Source organism: Neltuma alba, unplaced genomic scaffold (assembly GCF_004799145.2).
Source record: "Neltuma alba isolate B1F8T4 unplaced genomic scaffold, ASM479914v2 tig00003209_pilon, whole genome shotgun sequence".
Lineage (NCBI taxonomy): Eukaryota > Viridiplantae > Streptophyta > Magnoliopsida > Fabales > Fabaceae > Neltuma > Neltuma alba.
This window is the reverse complement of record NW_021633190.1, coordinates 30954-37884: the sequence shown is the minus strand read 5'-3', so window position 1 is coordinate 37884 and position 6931 is coordinate 30954. Positions and strand designations below refer to the sequence as shown.

Below are 6931 nucleotides of genomic sequence, written 5' to 3'. Positions count from 1 at the left end.
AAGCTAATGGAAAGAAAGATTCATATAAAACATGGTGGAATAATTTCTGGTTTATCTCATTATTTCAGAATTATAGTGGAAGGATGAAATTGAAAGAAAATAGAGTGTAAGGGTAAAATGGGCATTTCATTTCTGCCCACACCCATTTCACGCGCATGCCACTTCCTTTATATCATCAGATCATTCTCACCATCTTCATTTCATTTCCGCGACCGTAGAGAGAGCACGAGAGAAGCAAAGCTCGGCGGAACTGGAGGAGTGACCGGAGGTGGTATCCATTGCATGCAAGATTGGATCCAGAACAAGGTGAGCTTCACGAGTTTATTGCTGTCTTCATTTTCTGGTGTTGGTTCACATTACCAGCGAAGTCGAGGAGAGAGAGAGATGAGCTTACAGAGAGAAAATGAACCAGTGAAGAGATGGATTGATGGATTCGAATTCTATGGGTAGATTGAAGTGTATGATACTTGTTTTTGAGCTTGCATGTCCCTTTCTTTGCCTCTGCGTTACTGTCTGAACAGAGTGTGTGGGGGTATATGCTCCATGGTTCATAAGCTTCGAGTTTATGGAGCTAAGTTGAAGGCTGAAACTGATATAAGTACATAGACGTGCATAACTCTCTTCCCCTGTTCTGGTTCGACCGAAACAGGGATTAAAATGAGCCTCTGGTTGGTGTTGAAACTTAGAGATGGAAGAAAGTAATAACACGGTATTTATGCATGTGCATTTGCTGGTTGTATTCGAAGTTGCTGCTATGCTTCGAACATGATGATTCAAAAACAGAATTTAAGTTGAAAGTTGATGCTGGGAAAATTCCAAAACGGTGACGGAATGGGGTTGTTGTTTTCTGAGAGCGTGTCTGATAGGATAATCTATGGGGGACTAGAACCGTGAAATATATAGATATATATGTGATGCTTGTGTCCGAATGCTTACCGTTTGATATTGCTCTATGATAGTCGAACAAGAGTTTAAGTTTCTGAATGCATAGGTGTTGGGAATGATAAGTAAAAATAAGTTTAAAATATCTAGATGCAATACAGTAGGTGTTTGTTTGTGGAAGTAATGGTTAAACTTAAACTTCCTGTTTTGTTGAGTCTGAAGTCGGGTTTTTAATGGATTGTTAAGTTGGAATTTGGTACCATGGGTTGTGAACAGGCTTGAGCCTGGGGTTTTGAATGGAGATATTGCAGAAAGATTTTGGGAAAGGATTAACAGAATAGTAAGGAATAGATCAATCGTAATAGAAAGAAAACAATAGGAAATTTTAAAGATTAAATGATTGAACTTAGGAATTAATTTGGTGGCTGTTTTGAGGATGAAGGGAATTAAGCTAGGAATTGATTTGAAATTCATTGTGGGGGTTTGTTTGAGGTTTCCAAATAGTGAATGGATATTGTAAATGGACTAATGTTTATGATGTTTGGAAATTATTTTAAGGTATGGGTTAACAAGTGACAATCAATAGAAGTTATTGGAAAGGTGGTTGGAGGAATGTTAGATCAAAGATTTAAGAAAATCAATAGATGGTTAGAAATTGAAATCTCTTAGCTTGGAATCAAATGATAAGTATTAAGTTAATTGTGAATAAAAACTAAGAGAGCTTATGGAATTATGTTTGTGTCATATTGCTATTCAAAAAGCATGATAACATGTAATCCTTAATTCCTTGCATGAGTTAATAGCCATGATCACATGCAGCTGAAAGATATGAGGTCTTATGAGCCATTATTTGCGCGGCCTTATGTGCCATTACAAGCGTGGCCTTACGAGCCATTATTTGTGCGGCCTTACGAGCCATTGTATGTCCGGCCTTATGTGCCGTTGATTGGGCATTCAGCTAATCAATCTGACTATGTGTCATTGCACTTAAATGCTTTTTATGCATAGCTGACAAGGTTATGTTCCATATGGCTTGTTTTGCATGTTTTATGTGATCTGCATATGTGTTTGATGGAAACTACTGCTACGAGGATTCTTTAGAATCTCATCCTCCCATTCATAATGAACAGCAAAGGCTAGTAACTCGAAGGATAAGGAGGATATTTTAGAAGAAGGTGAGCTGATTGAAGAGCAGAGATGCCTGCTATATTCTGTACTTATGAAGTAGAATATTTTGATAAGTTAATATTTTTACTATTATATATGTTATATGGGCAAGTAACTTTACTTGCTTTATGTAAATATTATTTTGTGTTCTCTATAAGGAGGAGAGCACTGCCGGCTATAAGTATGCGCTGTCAACCAAAATGGTTGCTATATTTTTAATATAATGTTATGAGATTTCACAGTATAAAATCATTCTAGGTAATAATAGATTAAGTTGAAAGTAGGGTTGATATTGGATCACTCATCAGTTATCTGAAGGTTTGAACTATTTGATCAACAGATTCCAATGTTAAAGGAAAAAAAAAATTTCCCTATCTTTTCCCAGGACGAAAACCTAGCGTTAGTGATTCACAGACGTTAAAATGATCCTATTAGTATATATAAAAGTAAGGTGTTGCAATTATGTACTCTTTGTACTTTTATAACAAGATATATATTAAATAGGGGTAAAGTTGGAAAGATATTAAATTTTATGAAGGGTTAATAAGATTTAATTTTTTTTTTTTTATGAAACATGTGACTTACAAGTAGGATCAAATGCATGCATATACTTCCTTTGGTACTTATTATAAGAATTCACTAACTAAATAATTCACACATGCTAATAAAATAGTTAAAAACATTAATTTGTTATAGAGTTTAAGTGATTTCCAATATTACCTAACTACTCTAAATTCTAGCATCATATTAATTTTCATTCTCTTTCCAACCTCAGCACATTAATTGTATTGGTTTACTGTTCTCATTTAACAAAAATAGATATATTGATGCATTGATTATATTTGAAGTCCGGACTTGGTCAAGCAAAACCTAGAAATTAACGTAGCATTGTATGCCTGATTAATGCGGATGGAATTATGAAGTCAGTCAATAAGTTAATCATAGCAATTTTGACATTTTCTATAACATTATATCATATGAGTTAAATTAAATTGAGGAAAAATAACAAATATGAAGAAGCGAAGTAGATCAGTGTTTTATATTTAAAACTAAATTTAATCTTCCAATTAGCTCACATATTAGAGGCGAAAGGGAGTAATTCTCGACGTGAAAAAAAAAAAAAACTCTTTTTAATCTCACAAATTTGTTACATAACTCAATGTAAATTTTTAGAATTTTTATATTATATACAAACCCTACGAATGCAAAAGTACAATTTGAGAAACATTAAACACAAAAGTGATTAATTTTCCACAAAATGTTTAGGTGAATCCAAAGACATCATAGTACATGAATTGACGTGGGACATTGAAAATCAACTTGATTTTAAAGGGTTGACTTAAGGCTTTTTGGATTACATAGTACTATATCTGGTATTTAATATACGAGCTAATTTAATATAAAAGCTAGTTTGAATTTTATTTTGATCTTAAATATAAGACTCCAATCTACTTTATCTCTTATATTTACCCATTTTTTCCTAAAATAGTTTTTATAGTAATGGTAGTTCTAAATAATACACTTGATTGACAAGAATATTTTAGGAAAGACAACACCTATTTATTACAAATAACTAACTTAACTAATTTTTTTAATTTACTCAAATTAGTTAACTAGCTATTATATTAAGTATTAGAGGTAGTGTCATATTAACTTATTGGTTACTTTGGGTGTAGGGTGGCTTCCATCAAATTGGGAGATTTGAGGTAGAAGAAAGGAAAAGGAACATTAAGCCGGCACAATTATTGCATGTTGCAGCAAAAGAATGAAATATTATTTACCTAAAATTATTTTAAGTTGTTTCTTCCGTTACTTATCAACAAAGTATTTTCATAATAATAGATTTAATCACTTTAGATTGTAGGTCATGAATTCATTCAAAAAGGCGACATTATGGAAAATATCTAGCTGTTGTATAAAAGGATACAGCTAAAAAAGAAAACAAAAATAAAAATGAAAAAGGGAAAAAGCCTTCGGGAACCAAAAAACGAGGAAGTTTAAATTTGGTAAAGACAACCACAAAAGTCCAAAGTCTGGTTAACAAAATGCCTAATGAAAAATTAACAGATAAGATAATCAAAATTATTATCAAACAAGGAGAGAACAAGTAGGATAATATTCAATAAGAAGTCGACCCATAAGGCGGCTGGCACCTTCAAGAATAGGCCAGACTAGTACATGGAAACAGATCTTATTGAAGATAAACCCCCTGTGATTTGTTGTTTACGACAACGCTGGGCTATGAAGGATCTTCCAAGATAGAAAGAAACTCAAATGGCATTCAAAAGTAAAGAAAGAAACAGTACGTGTCAAACCAAATCCAAAACTTCGAATGAAACGATGTGCCTTCGGAAGCAACTTCAATTGTAGAGTCGTTCATCGGGAATTCACAGACTAACAAAAACAATGTAAGTTCGTTTGTATGATAGAATCTTTTTGGGTGAACCAATGGGAGTTGGATATAGTAAAAGAAGCTAACATCTCATAACGTGGTGAATTATGATTCGAGTCCTCACAGAGAGATATGCTCACATTTAGTAGCTAATAGTGCCTTGAACATGCTTCTAATAAGATGATACTCTTGTTTAATAAAAATAAAATTTAAAAAAAAAAGAATCCTTTTAGGCTTCAGCTCAAAACTTTTCCGAAATATGGCTGCTGGGCTGATTCTTGCTCTCCTCTTTTACACAATAAGAGCCATTTTCTTGCCCCTTGCAATCCCTCCTCCAGTTACTGCGCATGCATTATCATTTGATTACCATGGCTTTAAGAAAGGAGTTGTGAAACTGAATGGAGAAGCTTATGTTGAAGATTCTAAAATCAAAATCGGTGTGGATTCTGTAAACAAAGGCTTCCAAGGTTACAGCACAACAGGAATCACAAGTTTCCAACGGTTACATCTCTGGAATAACACCTCATGAAACATCACTAGTTTCACCACCAAATTCTCCTTCATATTGTATAGAGAATCTCTTAGTCAACCTGGAGATGGTATATATGGCTTTCTTCTTAGCAAACCCAAATTTCCCGGTTTCAAAGGAAATCAAAGAACCAGGTGGTCTTGGTCTTGTGGATGGTGACCAAGTATTGAACTCAGCTAAACATTTTTTTATGGCAGTGGAGTTTGACATTTACAAAAACTCATGGGACCCCAATTATGCACATATGGGTATGAATTTAAGCTCAGTGAACTCTAACAATCTTGCACATTGGTTATGTAGAGATTACCATGACTGTATTATTGAGTATAAATCAGCTACTCTCCGTTTAGGTGTTTGTTGTGCACAGCGTGATAATCGTTATGCCCTACAACACAGTATATTTCTCATAAAGTTAATCTAAGAAACTTCTTACCATAGTCGGTTATTGTTGGCTTTTCAGCTGCAACTGAAGATGCGTTACAGAACCTTAACTTGAGGTCTTGGTCATTTCATTCAAGTTTTGATCATCGTAGAAATATACCAGCAATAACGCCAAATACAACAACCAGCCCTAAACTGGCAAGGAAATATCTGGAAGTTGGTTTATGTATGGCTGTGAGTTCCTTAGGATTGATTTATATCTTGCTTAGGAAGTGTCGAAAAACTGGAGAAAAGGAATAGTTATTGACCATAAAAAGACAAGGGAATGAAGAAGACTTAATTTGTGATCTGAACATGAATGATGAATTCCAAAAGTGCAGTGGCCCTAAGAAGTTTTGCCATGATGAGTTGGTAACTGCAACAAATAACTTCTCAGAAGAAAACAAGCTTGGGACAAGTAACTTCTCAGAAGAAAACAAGCGTGGGAATGGTGGTTCTGGTGGAGTTTACAAAGGTTTCTTGCGATAACTTCTCAGCAGATCATGGGCCAACTAAGGCATAGGAATCTGGTACAACTCTTCGGTTGGTGCCACAAGAGGGGAGATTTCCTGCTTATTTATGAATATATGCCGAATGGTAGCTTAGATTCACATTTATATCATGGAAAGAGGTTATTGACATGGCAAGTGAGGTATAAGATCACTCCAGATTTGGCTTCAGCATTATTATACCTGCATGAAGAATGTGCGCTTCACAGAGACATTAAAACAAGTAACATCACGTTAGACTTAGGCTTCAATGCTAAGCTGGGTGATTTTGGCTTAGCCACGCTAATAGAACATGAGAACATGTCACAAACCACATTTATAGCTGGGACCCGGGGCTATATTGCCCCTGAATATTTCACTAGAGGCAAGGCTGGTAAGGAAAATGATGTTTACAGTTTTAGAGTTGTTGCGTTAGAGATTGCTAGAGGAAGAAAACCCATTGACCTAAATGATGAGAATGAAACAACAGTTGTGGAGTGGGCTTAGGAGCTCTACGGAATGGGAAAGTTCATTGAAGTAGCAGACCCAAAATTACGTGGAGCGTTTGGTGAGCAGCAAATGCAACAATTAGTCATTCTAGGCATTTGGTGTGCTCATCCAGATTCCTCGTCCAGGCCTTCTATTAGGCAAGTGATTCAGGTGCTGAATTTTGAAGCATCTTTACCTAATCTTCCAAAGAAGATGCCTGTGCTGACATATCAACCTCCAACATTTTAATTTCATTTGGTTTTCTTTTGTTTTTTTTTTGGTTTAATATTCTAATGTGGATATGCTTTAGGAACACTAACGTTGTAGTGAACAAGAAACCTTGTTGTATATTTAGAGTTGTGCATTAGTTGTAAAATCATATTTTGCAGTTTGGTAGCATGTGTTATGAGCTGGTAGATTCTAAAATCTTGCAATCACCATATGAGTAGTGTCATAAAAAGACAAAAAATAGAAGGGAGAATTATAATGAGATCCCAATAAAGGAATATAATTACTAAAAAATCTCAATAACAACCTAAGCAACCTATAATGACAAGTTTCAGA

General features: G+C 34.8%; 1 pseudogene; it reads left to right on the top strand.

Moving 5' to 3' along the window:
• Positions 1-4700: 4700 nt before the first annotated feature.
• Positions 4701-6616, top strand: LOC114740958 (L-type lectin-domain containing receptor kinase IX.1-like; annotated as a pseudogene).
• The last annotated feature ends 315 nt before the right edge of the window (positions 6617-6931 follow it).